Source organism: Mastomys coucha, unplaced genomic scaffold (genome assembly GCF_008632895.1).
Source record: "Mastomys coucha isolate ucsf_1 unplaced genomic scaffold, UCSF_Mcou_1 pScaffold9, whole genome shotgun sequence".
Classification (NCBI taxonomy): Eukaryota; Metazoa; Chordata; class Mammalia; order Rodentia; family Muridae; genus Mastomys; species Mastomys coucha.
Window position 1 is genome coordinate 75,742,395 of NW_022196915.1, and position 23,687 is coordinate 75,766,081.

The window sequence follows — 23,687 nt, forward strand, 5'->3', positions numbered from 1 at the left end:
ATAGGCTTCACCCCAGGGATGCAAGGATGGTTCAATATACAGAAATCCATTAACATAATTCACTATATGAACAAACTCAGAGAAAGAAAACATATGATCATCTCATTAGATGCTGGGAAAGCATTTGACAAAATCCAATATCCCCCTCATGATAAAAGTCTTGGAAAGATCAGGAATTCAAGCCCATACTTAAACATAGTAAGACAAATATACAGCAAACCAGTCACCAACATCAAACTAGATGGAGAAAAACTTGAAACAATCCTATTAAGATCAAGGACTAGACAAGGTTGGCCACTATCTCCTTAATTATTCAATATAGTACTAGAAGTCCTCGCCAGAGATAATAGACAAAAAAAAAAAAAAAAAAAAAAAAGAGATCAAAGGGATATAAATTGGAAAGGAAGAAGTCAAATTATCACTATTTGCAGAAGATAAAATAGTATACTTAAGTGACTCCAAATATTCCACCAGAAAACTCCTAAACCTGATAAACAACTTCTGCAACGGAGCTGATGTAAAATTAACTCAAACAAATCAGTGAACTTCCTCTACACAAAGGGTAAACAAGCTGAGAAAGAAATTAGGGAAACAACACCCTTCTCAATAGTTATAAATAATATAAAATACCTTGGTATGACTCTAACTAAGAAAGTGAAAGATCTGTAAGACAAAATCTTCATGTCTTTGAAGAAGAAAATCCAAGAAGATCTCAGAGGATTGAAATGTCTCCTATGCTCATGGATTGGCAGGATGAATACAGTAAAAATGGCCATCTTGCTGAAGGCAATCTACAGATTCAATGCAATCTCCATCAAAATTCCACTCATTTCTTCACATATTTGGAAAGAGCAATTTGCAAATTCATCTGGAATAACGAAAAACCTAGGATAGTGAAAACTATTCTCAACAATAAAAGAATCTCTGGTGGAATCACCATTCGTGACCTCAAGCTGTACTATGGAGCAATTATGATAAAAACTGTATGGTATTGGTATAGTGACAGGCAGGTATATCAATGGAATAGAATTGAAGACCCAGAAACGAACCTACACACCTATGGTCACTTCATTTTTGAAAAAGGAATTAAAACCACCCGGGGGGATGGGAAACAGCATTTTCAACAAAAGGTCCTAGTGTAACTGGCGGTTAGCATGAAGAAGAATGCAAATAGATTCATTCTTATCTCTTTGTACAAAGCTGAAGTCCACATGGATCAAAGACCTCCACATAAAACTGGATACACTCAAACTAATAGAAAAGAAATTGGGAAAGATCCTGAAGCATATGAGCTGAGAGGATGTTTCCAGAACAGAACACCAACAGTTTGTGCTCTAAAATCTAGAATTGACAAATGGGACCTCATAAAATTGCAAACCTTCTGTAAGGCAAAGAACACTGTCAATAGGACAAAATGGCAACCAACAGAATGGGAAAGGATGTTTACCAATCCTACATCTGATAGAGGGATAATACCTAATATATACAAAGAATTCAAGAAGTAAGACACGAGAGAACCAAATAACCCTATTAAAAAATGGGATGCAGTGCTAAACAAAGAATTCTCAAGTTAGGAATTCTGAATGGCTGAGAAGCACCTCCTAGACATATACCTAGAAGATGTGTCAACATGTAATAAGGACACATGCTCCACTATGTTGTTACCAGCCTTATTTATAATAGCCAAAAGATGGAAACAACTGAGAGGTCTGTCAACAGAGGAATTGATACAGAAAATGTGGTAAATTTACACAATGGAGTACTACTCAGCTGTTACAAACAATGAATTTATGAAATTCTTAGAGAAATGGATGGATCTGGAGGATAACATCTTGAGTGAAGTGACACAAACACAAAAGAATACTTATAGTATGCACTCACTGATAAGTAGATATTAGCCTAAAAGCTCGGAATACCCAAGATACAATCCATAAACCATAAGAAACTCAATAAGAAGAAAGACCAAATTGTGGATACTTTGAACCTTCTTAGAAAGGAGAACAAAATACCCATGGAAGGGACTTGCAGAGACAAAGTATGGAGCAGAGACTGAAGGAAGAACAATCCAGAGCCTACTCCACCTGGGAATTCCTCCCATATACAATCACCAAAACCAGACACTGTTGTGGATACTAACACCTGCTGGCTGACAGGAGCCTGATATAGCTATCTCCTGAGAGGCTCTGCCAGTGCCCAACTAATACAAAAGCAGAGGCTCACAACCATCCATTGGACTGAGCACAGGGTACCCAGTGAAGGAGCTATAGAAAGTACCCAAGGAGTGGAAGGGGTTTACAATCCCTTAAGAGAAACAACAATATGAACTAACTAGTTCCTCAGAGCTCCCAAGGACTAAACAACCAACCAAAGAGTACACATGGTGGGACTCACGGCTCCAGCTGCATATGTAGCAGAGGATAGCCTAGTCATTTATCTATGAGATTTAAGGTCCTTGGTCCTGTTTAGGATCTATGCTCCAGTGCAGGGGAATGCCAGGGCCAGATAGCTGGAGAGAGTGGATTGGTGAGCAGGAGGAAGGTGTAGAAAATAGTTTTTTTTTTTCAGAGGGTACAGCAGAAAAAGGAATATTATTTGAAATGTAAATAAAGAAAAATTCTAATTAAAAAATAAATAAAAATAAATGTTCAGTATCCTTTGTCATCAGGGAAATGCAAATCAAAACAACCCTGAGATTCCACTTCACACCAGTCAGAATGGATAAGATTAAAAATTCAGGTAACAGCAGATGCTCACCGGGTTGTGCAGAAAGAACACACTCCTACATTGCTGGTGGGATTGCAAGCTGGTACAACCACTCTGGAAATCAGTTTGGTGGTTCCTCATAAAACTGGACAGAGTACTACCTGAGGAACCAGCAATACCACTCCTGCACATATTCCCAGAAGATGCTCCAACATGTAATAAGGACACATGCTCCACTATGTTCATAGCAGCCTGATTTATAATAGCCAGAAGCTGAAAACAACTGAGAGGTCACAACAGAGGAATCAATACAGAAAATGTAGTACATTTACACAATGGAATACTTCTCAGTTCTTAAAAACAATGGTTTTATGAAATCCTTAGGGAAATGGATGGATCTGGAGGATATCATCCTTAATGAGGTAACACAATCACAAAGAACACACATAGTATGCACTCACTACTAAGTAGATATTATACCAGAAGCTCAGAATAACCAGGATACAATATACAAACCACAAAAGCTCAAGAAGAAGGAAGAACAAAGTGGAATACTTCAATCTTTCTTAGAATAGGAAACAAAATACTCAGGCAAAGAGTTACAGAAACAAAGTATGAAGCAGAGACTGGAGGAATGACAATCCAGAGACTGATCCACCTGGGGATCTATCCCATATACAATCACCAAATTCAGACACTATTGTGGATGCCAACAAGTACTTGCTGACTGGAGCCTGATATAGCTGTCTCCTGAGAGGCTCTGACAGTGCCTGACAAATACAGAAATGGATGCTCATATCCATTCATTGGACTGAGCACATGATCCCTATTGAAAGAGCTAGAGAAAGGAGGTGAAGGATTTTACAGCCATATAGGAGGAACAACAATATGAACTAACCAATACCTCAGAGCTCCCAGGGACTAAACCACCATCAAAAGAGTACACATGGTAGGACTCATGGCTCTAGCTGCATTTGTAGTAGAGGATGACCTACTTGGTCTTCAGTGGGCAGAGAGTCCCTTGGTCCTATGAAGGGTCTATGCCCCAGTATAGAGGAATACCAGGGCCAGGAACCGGGAGAGTGTGGGTTGTTGAGCAGTGGGATGGGGGAGGGAATAGAGGGTATTTCTGAGGAGAAACTAGGAAAGGGGAAAACACTTGGAATGTAAATAAAGAAAATGTCTAATTAAAAAAAAAAATCTGACACTATGGCTATGTAATGTTACACCCATTACGTCAGAGGAATGAACTCTAAGGTAGTATAAAGTGAAGGATAAATATGAAGGTGATAAAAAATAAAAAATTAAATAAATAAATAAATAAATAATAAATAATTAAAATTAAAATGCAAAAAATTATCACAGTCATGATTAGTCAAATAAACAAAAGTATAATTATTAAACACACACATAAATAATGTCTAAAGAAAAGTATGTAAGAAAAACTGAGAGAAATTAAAGAAAAAATTAAATAGTTCAGAAAATTAGTAATTACGGATATTAATGGAATAGACTCAGGAATGTTAAACCAAGGATTATATCAATAGATAAAGAAATCCTCTATGATCATAACTTGGGACTTAAGAGGCACAAGTAATTTAGTCTCCCTATCCATTGAAGACTATATATTTATAAAGCATAACTAGAATATCATTCAAAACCTTAGACCATAAAATACCAATACTAAGTTTCAGACAATAAAAGTAGGTAAAATTGTACTATACGTTTGTGGGACAAAATAGAAAATAATTAATGGAAAAATAGATTCTCACAGAGGTTTTAAAACAAAACAAATCCTTTACACAAACAATTATTCAATTAAGTATTCATATAGCACTTTAGACATTTCTTCACATGCAAGAAAAGGTAGAGATGTTATAAAATATCATTCTGATAAAGTGTTATTGAAAATGAAATTTGTGCTTATTGTGAAAATAGAATAAAATTTCAATTTAATCTTTTCTTCTCTGCATCTTAGGTATCTTTGCCAAAATTGAACATAAAACCAGCCTCAAAAATACAAAAAATAGAAATAATTCCTTGAATATTATCAGACCACCATGGATTAAAGCTAGACTTCAACAACATTAGAAATACCAGAAAACCTACACACTCATGTAAATTGAACAAACTCTCCTCAATCCTCAGGAAAGAAAAAAAGAGAAAGAAAGAAAGAAAGGAAGAAAGAAAGAAAGAAAGAAAGAGAGAGAGAGAGAAAGAGAAAGAGAGAAAGACTTATAGAATTCAATGAAAAGGAAATTGCAAAATTTCCCAAATTTATGGGACACAATAAAAGTTCATAGCACTAAGTGCCTCCAAAAAACAATTATTTAATACTTATATTTCTTATATCAGTAATTTAAAAGCACATCAGATAACTCTAGAAACAAATAAAAGTAGAAACATACACACAGGAGGAATAGAAAAGACAATGATAAAAATCAGGCCTGAAGTCAATGAATTAGAAGCAAAGAGAATAATACAAAGAAATGTTGAAAACAAGAGCTGGTTCTTTGAGAAAATAAGCAAGATAGACAAACCCTTTGCCAAACTTTGCCCTTTGGAAAGACAGTATACAAATAAAGAAAACTGGAAATGAAAAGAGAGACATAAAACATCAAGGGCTTTCAAAAAAATCATTAGGTTTTACTTCAAAAGTCTATAAAACAAAAAACTGGAAAATCTTTAATGAAGTGGATGATTTTCTAGATAGATACCACTTACCAAAGTTAAATCAAGATCACATAAACTGGTTAAACATCCCTATAATCCACAAGGAAATAGAAAAAGTAATTAAAATCTCCCAGCCAATAAAAGCCCAGGGCTAGATAGTTTTAGCACAAAATTCTACCAGACATTCAGAGAAGAACTAATACCTGTAGTCCTCAAACTTTTATGCAAAATAGAAGAAACATTGCCATACTAATTTTGTGAGAACATCATCACCCTGATAACTTAACCACACAAAGATTCAACAAAGAAAGAATGAAAACCAATTTGCCTTATGAATCCTCAAGAAAAAATACTCAATAAAATACTTCCAAACCTGAATTTGGTCTATGCCCCCCCGATACAATAGTAGCAGTGGACTATCTTGTCTGGCTTCACTGGGAGAGGACACACCTAATCCTGTAGAGAGTTTATGCTCCAGAGAAGAAGGATGGGAGGTGAGGTGAGCTCAGAACATATGGGTACATGAAGGAGTGAAGGGTTAAAGGGGAGGTGGGGTGAGGGTATGAGAAGTGTGGAGTGAGAGACTGGGGAAGCATCTTCTCTGAGGTAAAGGGGAAGGGAGAGGGGGTGAAAAGCCCTTGGAGTGTGAACCAGGAAGTGATGGTTAAATATATGAAAATCTAACATAATACACCATAAAAACAAACTGAAGGAAAAAAAATCACATGATTATCTCATTAGATGCTGCAAATGCCTTCGATAAAATCTAACACTCTTTCATGTTAAAAGTCTTTAAGGCATCAAGGATAAGAGACATATACCTTAACATAATAAAAGCAATATAGCAAGCCAGTAGCCCACATCAAATTAAATGAAGAGATACCTAAAGTAATTCCACTAAAATCAGGGACAAAACAAGGCTGCTCAGACTTTCCCTAGCTATTCAATATAGTACTTCAAGTTCTAGCTAGAGCAGTAAGACAACTAAAGGAGATCAAGGTGATTCACATTGGAACAGAAGAAGTCAAAGTACTGTTATTTCTGAATTATATGATGGTATATATAACGGACCCCAAAAATCCTACTAGAGAAACCCTACAGCTAATAAATGCCTTAAGCAATGTGGCTGGATATAAAATTAATTAAAAAAAATCAGTCTTTTATACAAATAATACATTAATATAATTTACAATAGCCATGAATTTATATATAATATCTTGGGCTAAGTCTATCAAACCAAGTAAAACACTTGTGTGACAAGAAATTCAAATATCTGAAGAAAGAAACTGAGAAAAACATCAGAAGATGAAAATATCTCCAATGTTCATGGATCAGTAAGATTAACTGAGTGAAAATGCCCATCATACCAAAAGCAATCTACAGATTCAATTCCCATCAAAATCCAAGACAATTCTCGACAGACCTTGAAAGACCAATTGTCAGCTTCATAGATAAAACAATATTAAACACTAAAAGAATATCTGGAGGTATCGCCATCCCTGACCTCTCACCATTCACAAAAGTGATAGTAATAAAAACCACATGATATTGGTATAGAAACAGACAGGTTACTCAATTGTAAATTTCATCCAAGACACTAAAATAAACCCACACACCTATTGACACTTGATTTTTGACAAAGAAGTCAAAACCATATAATGTAAAAAGAAAATAACTTCAACAAGTGGTGCTGGTCTACCTGGATGTCAACATATAGAGGAATGAAAATAGATTCATATCTATCAATCTGCAAAATACTCAAGTCCAAGAATTTCAAAACCCTCCACATAAAATTAGATACACTAAGTCTGGGGAATAAATTAGAACAGAAAAATGGTATAGCCTTGAGGTCATTGGTACAGAAGACAATTTTCTGAACAGAACCCTAATGACTCAGACTTTAAGATCAACAACTGATAAATGGGACGTTATGAAACTGAAAACTTCTTTAAGGCAAATATATTGTCAATAGAGCACACACAAATACACACACATACATACACACACACAAACAAACACACATGCACACATATAACAGTCTAGAGATTCACAGATTGAGAAAGATTCTTTACTACCCCTATATCTGACAGAGGACTCATATCCAAAATTTATAAAGAACTCAAAAGTTAGACACCAACAAACCAAATAATCTAATTAACAAACAAGTTACAGAGAAAAACAGTGAATTATTGAATGGCTGAGAAGCACATATAAAATTCAATATTTTTAGTCATCAGTGAAATGCAATTCAGAAAGATCCTAAGATTCCATCTTACATTCATCAGAATTGCTAAAATCAATTGGTAAACAAGATATACCACATATTAGCAAGGATATAGAGCAAAGGGAATACTTCTCTGTTGCTGTTGGGATTGAAAACTTGTTCAAACACTCAGGAAATCAATTTGACAGTTTCTCAGAAAGCAAACAATAGTTCTCTCTCAGGATCTAGCTATACCATTCCCGTGCATATATCCAAAAGATACCCAACTATACTACAGGGACACTTGCTCAATTATGCTCATAGCTGCTTTCTTTATCATAGCCAGAAACCAAAACAACCTGGATATTTCTCTATTGTAGAATGGATAAAGAAAATGTGATACACATTTTCTCTGCACATCTATACTATCTAGCTATTAAAAACAAAGACATCATGAATTTTACAGGGAAATGAATTGAACTTGAAAATATCATCCTGAGTGGAGTGAACTAGAGCCAGAAGGACATGTATGGTATGTCTTCAGTGGTCATTAGCTAAGTGCAAGATAACCATGCTAGAATCCAGAGGAACTGGATAATAAGGAGGTCTCAAGGTAGGATGCCGAAATCTCCATTGGAAGGAAAAACTCAACAGTCATTGGAGGTAGATTGAGAGAGCAAACTGGATAGAAGAGGAGGTGAAGAGGAGAACAGAGGTGCTAATCAGGTAGAGTAGGGGCAGTGAGAGGGGCTTGGAAGTGAGAATGAAAATTGGTGTATCTCTGGTAACTAGCTGTTGGCCTGGGATCAGAGATAATATGGATGGTCTATGGTAATGAACCTAGCTTACATTCCTACTGGAGGAAAATAATGAGACTGAAATAGTCACTACCTGTAACCAGACAGGATTATCCGAGGAGGAAAAGTGACTTCAATCCACCCACAAAAACTTCAAACCAAAAAGTGTCTTTCCTACAAAATGTATAGGGATAAAGACAGAGCAGAGAATGAAGGAACAGAAAACTAATACTGCCCCAACTTGAGACACGTCCTATTAGAGAGAGACAATCCTTGAAACTATTAAAGATACTCTGTTAAACTTGCTTACAGACAGGAACCTAACATAACTGTCTCCTGAGAGACTTCATCCAGCAGGAGAATGGCAGATGCTGAAACTTGCAACCAGGCTGAGCCTGGGGAGACTTGTGGAAGAATTGAAGATTAAAAGTGAGCAAGTCAGAGGGGTCAAAGACACCACAAGAAATCCTAGAGAGTCAACTAACCTGGGACTATGGGCACTTACAGAGCCTCGGCCACCAACCAGGGAGCATGCAGGAGCTGGACATAGAGCCTCTTACACATCTGTACCAAATGTGCAGCGTTGTATTTGATGTGTTAGAATGGAGAGTCATGTCAGAACATACCACACTAGACCCAAGCAGTTCCATGTGTAAGAGGTTTAACTGAGAGGGAGAGAGGCAGAAAGAGAGGAGGGTAAGAGAGAGCAAGGTGGAGGAATGTTCCCTGTGATATGGGTTCTGACTTAGTGGCTGCAGGTAAAGGTCGGAGGTGAGCCCAATGGATTCTGGGAATATGCTGGCTGTTGCCCTGGTAACAGGTCTGTGAGACCCACCCATGCATCGCCAAAGGCTTTGGATGTCCTGATGCTAACAATATTCATGTGGCTTTCCTAGAAAGTAAAATGGGGGATGTCTCTGTCTCTGTTCCCTGTGGTTGGATCCTCTTCCCCCATATTTAGATAGCTGGGATAGGGAGGAAGTACTTAGACCTGTTGGGACTAAATGCCCCAGGAACTCAAGGGGAGCTCCCCTTCTCTGAAGAGAGAGGGTGGAGGCAATAAGGGAGGCATTTGTATAGGTGTGTCTAGAAAAGAGGAGGGGCAGAAATCCTTTAGTAAAGTGAATATAAAAATTAAAATTAAAATAATTTTGATTAAATAGTAACACATGCATGGAATGTAAATTTCCTTAGGAAATTGACTATTGACAATACAGAAAAGAAACATGTAAATAAATATAAAACAGATGAAGATATTGATCTAGTGTTCAAAGTATACCTATAATGAGAACTACCTATGGATGCAAATGTGAGAATTAACTATAATCCTTTGTGCCATTTTGTGGACCGTGGGCAGCCCTGATGTGTCTCTCTCTGCAGCTAAGGCCTCTGGCGGGGTGCATTAGTCAAGAAGGAGGCAATGTATAAATGAGATATTTTATTATAGGAAAGAGAAAATATGCCAGTCAAATAGAGAAGGAAAGGAGATAGAGGAGAGGAAAAGAGAAGGAGAGAGAGAGAAAGGAGAGGAAGAAAGCAAGAGGGTAAGAGAAGTGAACAAAGCAGGAAAAGAGAGGAAGAAGGCAAAGAGTAAAGAGGGCAAGAGAGGAAGAAAAGAAGCGAGAGAGTGAGGAGGGAAACACCCCTCCCCTACCTTATAGTGTATAGAGTGTTGCTATCTGTCTTTGGGGAGAGGCATGCCTGGCTGTGGTCAGTTGACTTGGGGTGGGGTCCAGATAAAATGCTGGGAACTTGGAGTATTGTCTGCCTGATAAAGCACACATCTCCTGCGATGGAAGCTGTGAGGGACTGTGACTGAAACAGGAGCCAAAGACTTAGAAGTTATACCTGAGCTCCTTTCCCCCTCTGCAAGCAGAAACTGCCCACTTGTGACCCTCCTTCAGCTGAGCTCTGATTCTTCAGACCTCCCCTTGCCATAGATAACCATGCCTCTCTGCCTTCCTTCTGCTAATTGACATGCCTGTCTCCAAGTTCCAGTTACACTGGAAGTCCCACCTCCAGAGACTGAAGGAGAAGTTGCTGATTGGTCCAAGTTGCTGATGAACTTGGGGGAGGGTTTTTGCCTTACCTATTCTACCTGGTTTCCCTTGTAACAACATATATTGAATGAAAGATGGCCGATTGAAACACATCTGTGTTTGTCTAATTTTTACGAATCCTTCTTGCAGTTCTGGTACCCCAAAATGGCTTCCAGGACCTTGACCCCATTCCAGAAAACCCATTTGTACTTTTGGCTGTTGGATGGCTACACCCACTGAGGCTCCAGAGCTCAAGGTCAATTACTCAACTGAGCCTAAGTTGCCTGAAGAGACCACTGCCCCACACCATTTAAAAAATACAATTTTTGCTAGAGACAGGAAATTTTATTCTATGTTCTTTGTCTTATATATGAACTGGCATTTAACAAATTTGCTATAACTATAGTCAGTCAAATTCTATGTTGTGAATACTGATGAATTAGATACTTTTTGTTATACCTCTATCTCTCTCTTCCTCTTCTTCATCAACCTTTTTCTTTCCTGATCCCTCCTTTACTGTCTTTTTCTCCTCTTCCCTCTCTTGTTTTCTCCCACTGCATTTTCTTTATCAATATCTATATGAAATAATTGCTCATATGGTTACAGAGGTCAGGAGACTTATGATTTGCTGTTAATGACATGGAGAGTTGGAAAAGCTGGTGATAGAATCCTCATCTCTAAATCTCATATTGGAAGAAAGTTTGAAAACTGGGCACTGTGGTGTCCAGTTCAAGAGCAAGACTGATACTTCATTAAAAGTAGATAAGCAGCCTCTGAAAGGAAAGAATCTCTTATTCCTTCAACAATCTCTCTAATCAAATACTTAATTAGCTCATCTATACTAACTCACACAAGGGAAGAAAAAAATACTTTCCTGCTTTCAATACTTCCTTCTCCAAACACTATTATTAATATATCCCTAAATGATTTTTAGAATGATCAAGCTCTCTATCAAGTTGAGACATAAAAACCAACCATGAAATCTGTAAAACAAATTTTCTATTTATTCAAAAGTAAGTATAAGGTAGTGTGATGCAGCTTCCATGAATCATATATGGCGGTTCAGTGGGTTTTCTTTTCCAGGAATATTCACAGGATGTGGATGATGGCATGGCTGAAAAAAATGAGAAGGTTTAAAGAGTATTGCAGGTCATCAGACCAGTAATGTCAATGATCTCATCATTCTGAAAAATGAATTCATACATTTCAAAATTGCATAATGTAATGTAAAATTTGCCTTGCAATGTTATGTAAAACACCATGTTGTACAAGAACAATAGAAAAGCAAGAATGTTTTAATAAGTCAAAGTGATGATTCTTTTTTATGTTTATGAATTTTTAAACCTTGCTGCATTATGTTGAGGACACAGTAACAGATGGGGATTTCCCTACAGAGGACTTCTAGCTTCACTACGCAAGCAACAAGATTTATTTGCCTCATCAAGAAAATATATGGTAGGTCAGAAAACATAACCCTTTGGGGCTCTTAGTCATTACAAAAACATACGAAGCTTTCCTGTCCTAAGAATTGCAAATAACTGATCTCGTCCCCCCAACCCCCAGGGAGAAGTAAAGACTCTAGGTTGAAAGATGGGAAAAAGAAACTTATCCATAAACCATTAAGGAATGTTTATGACAATTCATGGTTGAAAAAACATGAAATATTAACAGAAATAGTATCTAAATACTTATTTTTGCAAAATACAAGACTTAGTTAAATTTGTAACTAAGAATACTTTTTATATTTAGCTCCTTCATAAATGGGGAAACAAAATACCCATGGAAGGAATTGTAGAGGCTAACTAAGAAGCCTCTGCTAAAGGAAGGACAATTCAGAGACTGCTCTACCTGGGAACCCTTCCCATATTCAATCATCAAATCTAGACACTATTGTAGATACCAACAAGTGCTGGATGACAGGAGCCTGAGATACCTGTCTCCTGAGAGGCTCTGACAGTACCTGACTAATACAGAAGTAGAGGCTCACAGACATCCATTGGACTGAGCACAGGGTCCCCAATGAAGGAGCTAGAGAAAGGACCGAAGGAGCTAAAGGGTTTGCAGCCCCTTAGGACGAACAACAATATGAACAACAATATGAACAACAATATGAACAACAATCAGAGCTCCCAGGGACTAAAACTCCAACCAAACAGTACACATGGTAGGACTCATGGCTCCAGCAGCATGTATACAGCAGAGGATGGTCAAGTCATTCATCAATGGGAGGAGAGGACCTTAGTCCTGTGAAGGTTCTATGCCCCAGTATAGGGGAATGCCAGGGCCAGTAAGCAGGAGGGGTTGGAATGATGAGCAGGGGGGAGGAGGAGGAAACAGGGGATTGATTGTTTTAGTTTTTTTTTCTTTTTCTTTTCTTTTTTTTTTAATCAATGTTTCAGACAATGTACTGAAAATAATAAATAAATTATTAAACGTGAGCAAAATGTATAAGGGAAGAGTCCCTTATTTCTTCAGCTCTCTCATTAATCAAATGCTCAAGTAGCTCATCTATACTAACTCACACTGCGGTATTATCAAGCTATATTATCTATAAAAATATTTAAACATTTTTATATAACCATTCTAAACTAAGACATTAGTTTTGAAATACCATGAGGACATATTTTATTGTATTTATTTTATATTAGCATTTTAATTCAATATATTTGATAGTACTCTCTTCTCTCTCCCATGTCATCAAGATCCTCCCAGTTCACTTCCCATCAATTTCATATACTTTCATTTTCTCAGAAAAAATAAAATGCTATAAAGTCAACAAGATTAAAAATTGGCAAAACCCATGTTTGATACCTTAAGTAAGTGGTGTCTTTAGCAATAAGAACTTTCTATCCAGATATAGATGGCAATCAATAGCATTGTCAATAGTCTGTGAAGTGTGGGTATGGTCTATGTGATCCACCATTAGTAAGAGGGGTACTCTGTAATATTACAAGATGTCTCATTGGGGCATTGTGTTTAAAATTAAAAATGATTACCCAATTTTAAATTTCTTTCACATGTTTATTTTTAGGAAGCCTCAACATTATTAGTTTCCCATGGAAATTTTTTTTTCTTTTTTAATTAGATATTTTCTTTACTTACATTTTAAATGTTATTCCCATGGGACATTTTTATGCATTCCTTCCATCATCAACATCTTTCCCCAAGTTCCGCACTTGAGCCTACTATTCAAGTGCTCCCAATAAATACATATTCTATTTCCCTTCCCTACAAATATCTATCTGACCCCCTAGTAACTTACTTTTTACCTAATGTCTGTGGTTCCATAGAGATGCAGAAAGAGATATACAGTATGTATTCACTTATATGTTAATATTAGCTGCTAAATCAGTGGTACCCAAACTTCAATCTATGAAACTCATATGGCCTTTTATAAGGCTGATAGTCTTATTTGTTCCTACCAACAGTCCCTCCTGTATTCTGCCCTCTTAACATCATTCCCATTTTACATTTCTGTTTTAGTTTTCCATTTATCGTTTTGTACCACTGTACTTTATTTCACCTTCTAGGAAGATCCTGCACATTCTCCCCTAGACCATTGCCCCCTTATTTAAACTGTGCTTATTTTAAATGTAACATACATATCTAAACTATAAACATTAAAATCTACATACAAAGAAACATGCAATGTATGTCTTTCTTGGTCTGTATTACCTTATTGAAGATGATTGTTTCTAGCTCCTTATATTTACATGTAAGCTTAAAAAATTGATTTTCTTTAATAACTGTATAATATTATATTTTCTAAATATAAAACAAATCATAACCATTTAGCAACTGAGTGATGAATGTCTGTTTCCAATTTTGGGCTAATTTAAACTATGGAAAAGATCATAAATGAGTAAGGATTCCCATAGTAGATTTTCCTTGCTATCTATACCCCAGAGTGTTAGAGCTGCATCTTGTCATAGATCTATTTCCAGCCCTTTGAAATTTTTACTGTAGTTCACTTTAAGCTTACATGGGAGAAATCACATATGCTCCTGATATGTTGATTTTATACTAAAAGTTAAATTTATTATTCATATTGTGACAGAATAAGCTTAATTAAAATATCATAAAGATCTCAGTTATTAATGGTTTTCACTCATATTAGTATCTTTGACCTTAGGGTAGCCCCAGGAATTGTTCAAGCTGGTTGTATTAACAGATCATGCATACACAATCAGTTAAGCAATGAATCTAACTTATTTCAGAAATTCTGTTCTCTGTGATATAAGAAGATTGGAATAGTCAATGTGCTTAAATACAGATCAAATTTGTTTCCTTGCTAATTTCATACTGATCATAGCATTAATATTTCCCTCAAATTGGCAAAGAATTCAAAGATGGAAAGGTCATTTAGTGAGTAAAAGCATATGCAGCCAAAGCTTTTGATCTGAGATTTACTTTCAATACTCACATACTGGAAGGAGAGAACTAACAACAAATGTTGTCTACTACTTCCAATTGTGCACCTTAGCATGTCACACACACACACACACCCAAACACACACATACTCACACACACACACACAATCACATAAGATGATTATAAAGTCGTATAATTTTAAATAGTAAAACCAATTAATGACCATGAAGGTAAAACATAGGCAAATTAAAAATTAAAAATTAAATAACTGTTATAGACATGTATTAGATGGAAATGTTCAATAAAACAGGTAATTTAATAACCTAGAGAGTGACATTTTTTGGTACCTGTCTAAGGATCTTATCTTCATGTATCTCGGTTCTTCATGTATTCTGGTAATTTGAAAAATGAACACTTATTGAGCTCAGAACTGTGGGAGTGGCCAACCAGTGTTTGGTTTAACCTGAGGCTCTTACCATAAGAGGGTGTGTATATACAACATCTATGCATGGTGCTCATTGTGGTAAAATAGAGCATCAGATCTCCCGGAACTTGAATTGCAGAGAGTCTTGAGCCACCATGCTGAGATCTCAATCCCAGTTCTCTGATAGAGCAGCAAGTACTATTAATTCCTGAGCCACCTCTCCAGCCTTATTTTACTAAAGATAAGCTTAAGAACATGCCCAGCTCTTATCGTGCGTGGAGACAGATGTTGATTAGAATATGTCTACAGAAAGGAGAGATACATAAAGGTAGATATTGAACATATCAGAAGGGAAGAGGTAGTGGATACTCTCAGCCAAGTGAAAGCAGAGATGAGTAGAGTAACTGACTCTCACTCTGTTATCTGTTAATGGATATTTACTGGCCAAACACAGAGAAGCAAACCTCAAGGCAGGATACTGATTTGTATCTATTTATTTATTTCCACAATTAGGATTCCTCTTTGTGAACAAGATAAGAAAGTTTCCATCAAAGTGGTCTAAAACACCAATTCAAAGGCAGTCTGGGAGTTACTGGGTAGTTAGAAATATTTCAAATTTTAAATAAATTATGTCAGCCATGATACAGATATTTGAATGGACTAAAATCTGATTCCTATACTCTACCCACTTTTCTGTCTTTGAACATTCCTTTTCTACCAACACTTTGATGAATGTAGGTAAAAGTTAACTATGTTGAAACATTAGAGAACAAAGATTAAACAATTTAGTTCTATGTGATGCTAGCATAGTTCCTCTAATAAAAATAAGGAGGTGGATTTTCTGGAGACAGGAAAGAGGCATAGGTGAAGTGCCACAAACAAAAAGTGATAATCCAGGAAATTTTTATTTTTTTATTTTTTTATTTTGTTTATGATACAATTTTGACAATTATTTTGTTTTATGTTTTATTAGATGTTTTCTTTCTTTACGTTCAAAATTTTATACCCTCTGAAAACCCTCCTATCCCATCCCCCCTCTCCCTTCTCACTAACCCACCTGCTCCTGCTTTCTGTACTGGCATTCTCCTACATTGGGACATCAAGCTTTCACTAGACCGAGGACCTCTACCCTCATTGATATGCCACAAGGCCATCCTCTGATACATATGCAGCTGGAGCCATGGGTCCCTCCATGTGTACTCTTTAGTTGGTGGTTTAGATCCTAGGAGCACTGGGTTGCTGGTTGGTTCATATTGTTCCTTCTATGGGGCTGCAAACCTCTTCAGCTCCTTGGTTTTCTTCTCCAGCTCCTCCTTTGGGGACTTTGTGCTCTGTCCAAAGGATGGCTGTGAGCCTCTACTTCTGTATTAGTCAGGCACTGGCAGAAGACAGCTATATCAGGCTCCTGTCAGTAAACACTGGTTGGCATCCACAATAGTGTCTAGGTTTGGTGATTGAATATGGGAAGGATCCCTAGATGGGAGAGTCACTGGATGGCCTTAACTTGGTCTCTGCATTTCCTAACATGAGTATTTTGATCCCCCTTCTAAGATGGACTAAAGTATTCATGCTTTGGTATTCCTTCTTCTTGAGCTTCATGTGATCTGTGAATTGTATCTTGGGTATTCTGAACTTCTGGGCTAATATCCATTTATCAGTGAGTGCATGCCATGCGTGTTGTTTTCTGATTGGGTTACCTTACTCAGGATGATATTTTGTTGTTCCATCCATTTGCCCAAGAGCTTCATGAATTCATCATTTTTAACAGCTGAGTAATACTCCATTGTGTAAATGTACCACATTTTGTGTAGCCATTCTTCTGTTGAAGGATATCTGAGTTCTTCCCAGCTTCTGGCTATTATAAATGAGACTGCTATGAACATAACAGAGCATGTGTCCTTATTACATATCTGAGCATCTTCTAGGTATGTGCCCAGAAGTGGTATAGCTGAATCCTCAGGTAGCACTATATCCAATTTTCTGAAGAACAACCAAACTGATTTCCAGAGTGGTTGTACCAGATTGCAAAAAATCCAACAATGAAGGAGTGCTCCTCTTTCTCCACATCTTCCCCAGCATCTGCTATCACCTGAGGTTTTGACCTTAGCCATTCTGCCTGGTGTGAGGTGGAATCTCAGGGTTGTTTTGATTTTCATTTCCCTGATGACTAAGCATGCTGAACATTCCTTTAGTTGTTTTTCAGACATTCAGTGTTCCTCAGTTGAGAATTCTTTGTTTAACTCTGTACCCCATTTTTGATTGTTATTATTGTTCACTTTCAGTGTGAAATTCCTAGAACTATAATAGTTCTCACAATTGGTTGCATGACCAAAGGATATTTTCATGCCTCAGGCCAAGGAAATTTTCATCACATCTTAATCTTACATTATATATTTATTGGCTCTGAAGCTATTGTCAAGACTTTGAAATTCAAAGAGCCCAATCTAACAATGAAAGAGAGCATCTATTGAATACACTAACTGAAAATTAACTAAATTTCTGATGTGATCCAAGTTAGAATTGAACATTGTGTGCTAAGGCATCACAATGGAAACGTTCTGTAACTTTTGTTCTGAGAGAATGCTGTCCTTTCTTCTTCAGTTGCTTATTGGTTAGTACAGTTATTCTTTGTTGTTCTGATGAGTGTCTTCAAAGCTGTTATAGGTATATTAACATCTTCATTTTTTTTTTGTTTAATACAGTGCAGGTATGCCTGCTCTTCCCTTTCCAATATTTCAGTGAAGTCTCCTCCATACTGCATTTTCTTTCTGTTTTAAGTGTTTTGCTTCAACACAATGTTGGTCTAAAAAATATTTCAAATTGTCTTCTGCTCATACAAGTCCCAGACACACCAGTAGACCAGTGGAGCTTTCTTCACATTCCTTTGAGTCTTTCTTATGCAAAACCTGTGACATTTCCAAAGTGGTGAAAAACTACAAGAGTTAAACCTTCTTCACTATGAAACATGACATTTATATCTCAAGTAAGCCTGAACTCAGCCATCTGGATATTTCTGGCTTATTTTCACTTCTTTATATAAATCTAGTATCTTAATTCCATATAACTAATATATAATAAAATCTGTGTTTTCTAGGAGGTACCAGCCTTCTTATTTATTTGTTTGAGGACAATATTTCCTGGGGTACTTATTTTCTGTAATTCACAAATACACATGCAGACATGTTCACATGAAGTATTGATTTGTTCTATGTCTAGGTATTTTTCTTGTAATAATTGTACATTTTGGGTGTCTTTTGAACAAATGACTGAGCAAGCATTGGATATTTCACAGACAAATTTGAAGCACAGGGCATTATATCATTTGGTAATTTTGTGTATTGTTACCCAAGTTATTTAATTATATCTACAGGTAATGAAATGTTTCTTAAAATATGCATTTTCTCTTAATTAAAAATTTAATATTTTGGTCAAGAGAGAGATGGCTCAGGGGTTCAGAGGTCTAATGCTCTTCAAGAGGTCCAGTGCTCAATTCCCAGAAACCACTTACAACCATCTGTAATAGGATCTGAAGCCCTCTTCTGATGTGTGTGAAGAAAACAGTATACTTACATATATAAAATAAATAAATTTTTAAAAAGAAATAAAGCCAAAAAATCTATTTATATTCTAAATATTCTACCCTCTCCAAGAATTCTCCACCCCATACCCCATCTCCTTTGCCTCTAAGAGGGTTCTACTCTACTCATCACCAACACTTCACCCCCATTGCTTCTTTAATTATACACACTTAAATAATAATCCATGAAAATAACTTTAATTGAAAATAGCTTTAATTGAAAAAAATACTAAAAGCTTTCTTTTGAAAATCCACAAGAGAAAGTATATTTGCTGAGATATTTATTATTAGCTTGAAGAAATATGAACATCAAATAGAGAAAACATTGAGGTGAAATTTTCTTGTTTCAGTTTCAGTTATATCACTAGAAACTATCTTGTGAGTGGATATCTTGGTGAAGCAGACATATGAAAGGGCATGTGATGTTTTGCTGGAGTGGAATTTTTGAGAGCACACTTAATGTTTGGAAAGAGTATAAATGAGCCCCATAAACACTGAGAAGAGTTACTTTTTGCATTGAGATACCATGTCATGCTTTGGTGGTCTTCACTAGTTTTCTTTTGTCTTTGCTAGCTACCCAATGTCTCACTAGTTGAGCAAAGCTTCCCTGGTCATGCAACACTTTTCTAGGCTCCTTTATTCGATAGTCTTCTCTGTTCTTCACTCCACAGAGAGAAATGTGCCAAACAACATCCCTTGTACTCTGACTGATTTCTGAGGCCTCTACTGACTCTTACTGTTTCAGCAGAGTTTGTGGTTTCTGCTGGTTGTAGCAGCTGCTACGGGTTCACTTTTGGGGTTTGTTATTGGACTGTACTGCTGGCATCCTGACAATGAAAAGTAAAATCACCCACAAAACTACTTTTTATTAATGTTGGCTAAAAATTTATTCATCCAGGTTTTCTTTCCATGAGTCAGCCAATCGAGTTGCCCAGGGACTTTACCAATACACAATTTCTTTAAATCAAATTTCTACTTTGTAGCATAGGGGCCTATTTAGGAAGTATGAATTATACTCTTGGACCTACCAGAAATTAAACTGGAAGCTTGGAATCCTCATTAATCTTTCTCTTTGTTCTGTTGTATTTAGAGTCACTCTTAAACATAAACATACAAATATTTCATGTATATGACTTTTTAAAATTAGACATTTCTTTTATATACATTTCAAATGATATCTCCTTTCCTGGTTTCCCCTCTGGAAAAAAAAAAAAGCAACCTTGTTCCCTCCCCTCATTCCCTGCTCACCAACACACCCTCTCCCACTTCCTGGCCCTGGCATTCACCTACACTGGGACATAGAACCTTCATAGGACCAAGGGGCTCTCCTCCCATTGATGACCAACTAGGCCATCCTCTGCTACATGCGCAGCTGGATCCTTGAGTCCCACCATGTGTACTCTTTGGTTGGTGGTTTAGTCCCTGGGAGCTCTGAGGGTACTAGTTAGTTCATATTGTTGTTCATCCTAAGGGGCTGCTGACCCTTCAGCTCCTTGGGTTCTTCCTCTGGTTCCTTCATTGGGGACCCTATACTCAGTCCAATGGATGCATATGAGCATCCATTTCTGTACTTGTCAGGCTTGTTATAGTCTCTCAGGAGACACCTATATCAGGCTCCCATCAGCCAGCAGTGGCTGGCATCCACAATAGTGTCTGGGTTTGGTGATGGAATATGGGAAGGATTCCCAGATGGAGTCGTCTCTGGATTGTCTTTCTTTCAGTCTCTACTCCATACTTTGTCTCTGCATCTCCTTCCTTGGGTATTTTGTTTACCCTTCTAAGATGCAATGAAGTATCCACACTTTGGTCTTCCTTCTTCTTGAAATTTTGGGGTTTGTGGATTGTATCTTGGGTATTCCTAACTTCTGGGCTAATATCCACTTATCAGAGAGAGCATACCATGTGTGCTCTTTTGTGATTGGGTTACCTCACTCAGGATGATATTCTCCCGATCCATCTACTTTCCTAAGTATTTCATAAATTCATTGTTTTTAATAGCTGAGTAGTACTCCATTGTGTAAATGTACCACATTTTCTGTATCGATTCCTATGTTGAGGGACATATGGGTTCTTTTCAGTTTTTGGCTATTACACATAAGGCTGAACATAGTGGAGCATGGGTCTTTATTACATGTTGGAGCATCTTCTAGGTATATGCTCAGGAGTGTTATAGCTGGATTCTCTAGTAGTACTATGCCCAATATCCTGAGGAACCCCTAAACTGATTTCCAGAGTGGTTGTACCAGCTTGCTATCCACTAGCTATGAAGGAGTGATCCTCTTTTCTCCAGTTGCTCCTCTGCAGCAACTGGTGTCACCTGAGTTTTTATCTTAGCCATTCTGACTGGTTTGAGGTGGAATCTCAGCGTTTTTTTGGTTTTCATTTCCTTGATGACTAAGTATGTTGAACATTTCTTTAGGTGCTTCTCACCCATTTGGTATTCCTCAGTTGAGAATTCTTTGTTTAGCTCTGTACCCCATATTTTTAATAGTGTTATTTGGTCCTTTTGAGACTAACATTTTGAGTTCTTGTAGATGTTGGATATAAGCCCTTTATCAGATATGGGACTCTAAAGATATTTTCCCAATCTGTTTGTTGTCATTTTGTCTTATTGACCATGTCCTTTGCCTTACAGAAGCTTTGCAATTTTATGGGATCCCATTTGTCAATTTTTGATCTTAGAGCATAAGCTATTGGTGTTCTGTTCAGGAAACTTTCTCCTGTGCCCATTTGTTTGAGGCTCTTCCCCAATCTCTTTTCTACTATTTTCAGTGTATCTGGTTTTATGTGGAAGTCCTTGATCCACTTGGACTTGAACTTCAAGTCTCTAAGAAGGAAATCGAAGATCTCAGAAGATGGAAATATCTCCCATGCTCATGGATTGGCAGAATTAATATAGTACAAATAGTCATCTTGCCAAAAGCAATTTACAGATTCAATGCAATCTCCATCAAAATTCCAACTCAAGTCTTCATAGAGTTGGACAGAGCAATTTAAAAATTCATCTGGAATAACACAAAACCTAGGAAAAGGAAAAGTATTCTCAACAATAAAAAAACTTCTGTTGGAATCACCATCACTTTAATCTTTACTACAGAGCAATTGTGATAAAAAACTGCATGGTATTCATACAGTGACAAGCAGGTGCATCAATGGAATAGAATTGAAGAACCAGAAATCAACCTACACACATATGGTCACTTGATCTTTGACAAAGGAGCTAAAACTAACCAGTACATAAAAGCCAGCATTTTCAACAAATGGTGCTGGCTCAACTGTCTGTTAGCATGTAAATAAATACAAATTGATCCATTCCTATCTTCTTGTACAAAGCTCTAGTCCAAAAAACTACTTCTAAACAGGTCCACAAACTCCTTTTCCTCTTAACCTTCTTTCTCACCAACCTTTAGTCTGTGGGTTAGAATGAAAGTTGAAGCACTTAAGAATGTGAAGAATCTTGAATGACTGAGAAGATTTTAAAGAAATGTTCAACATCTTTAGCCATCAGATAAATGCAAATCAAAATGAAACAGGGATTGCATCTCACACCAGTCATAATGGCCAAGATCAAAAACTCAGGTGATAGCAGAACTGTCAAGGATGTGGAGAAAGAGAAACACTTCTCCATTGCTAATAGGATTGCAAGCTGGTATAACCTGGAAATCAATCTGGTGGTTCCTTAAAAATCTGGTAATAGTAACCCGAGGACCCAGCTATACTACTCCTGGGCATATATCCAAAAGATGCTCTAACATTTAACAAAGATACATGCCACACAATGTTCATATAAGCCTTATTTTTAATAACCAGAAGTTGGAAACAACCCAGATGCCCCTTAACAAAGGAATGGATACAGAAAATGTGGTACATTTACATAATGGAGTACTACTCAGCTATTAAAAACAATGACTTCAAAATTCACAGGCAAATAGATGGAATCTGAATATATCATCCTGAGTGAGATAACTCAGTCACAAAAGAACACACAGATTGTATGTACTCACTGATAAGTAGATATTAGCCCCCCCCCAAAAAAAAGCTCAGAATAACCACACTACAACTCACAGACCATATAAAACTCAAGAAGAAGAAAGCCTGATGTGTGGATGCTTCAGTCCTTCTTAGAAGCAGGAAGAAGATAATCTTGGAAAGTAGCGGGAAAAAGGAATCTGATAGGGAGAAAGGAGAGAGGGAAGAAATGGGCAGCCAGTTTAGATATGGGAGGATATGGGTAAGGAGTACAGAGGGTCAGGATTTTTGAAAGGAGGTGTGTAGTAGTGGGAGAGGGGGACCTTGGGGTAGCAACTAGAAAGTCCCAGATGCCAGGAAGCTTCCAGAGCCCAAGAGAGAGGACATTAGTCAAAATACCCAACAAATGGGACATAGAACCTGTAGAGACAATATCCTGTGGAAAGACATGGCCCTAGTTGAGGGATGGGGCCACCCACCCACCTCAAAAATATTAATCTAGAATTTCTCCTGCCAAAAATTAATGCAGGGACAAAGAGTTAAGAAGAAACTGAAGGAAAAGCCATCTAGAGACTGCTTTAAGGATCCATCCCATCTGCAGACACCAAACCCAGACACAATTGCTGATGCTAAGAAGGGCTTGGAGATGGGAACCTGTGGGTATAGCTGTTCCCTAAGAGGCTTTGCCAGTGCCTGACAAATACAGAGGTGGATGCTTGCAGCTAACCAGTAGACTGAGCAGGGGATACCCAATAGAGGAGTTAGAGAAAGGAGTGAAGGAGCTGAAGGGGTTCGCAGACCCACAGGAAAAACAGCAATATGAACCAACCAGTACCCCTAGAGCTCCCAGGGTCTAAGCCACCAACCAAAGAATATACATGAAGGGACCCATGGTTCCAGCCTCATATGTAGCCAAGGATGACCTTATTT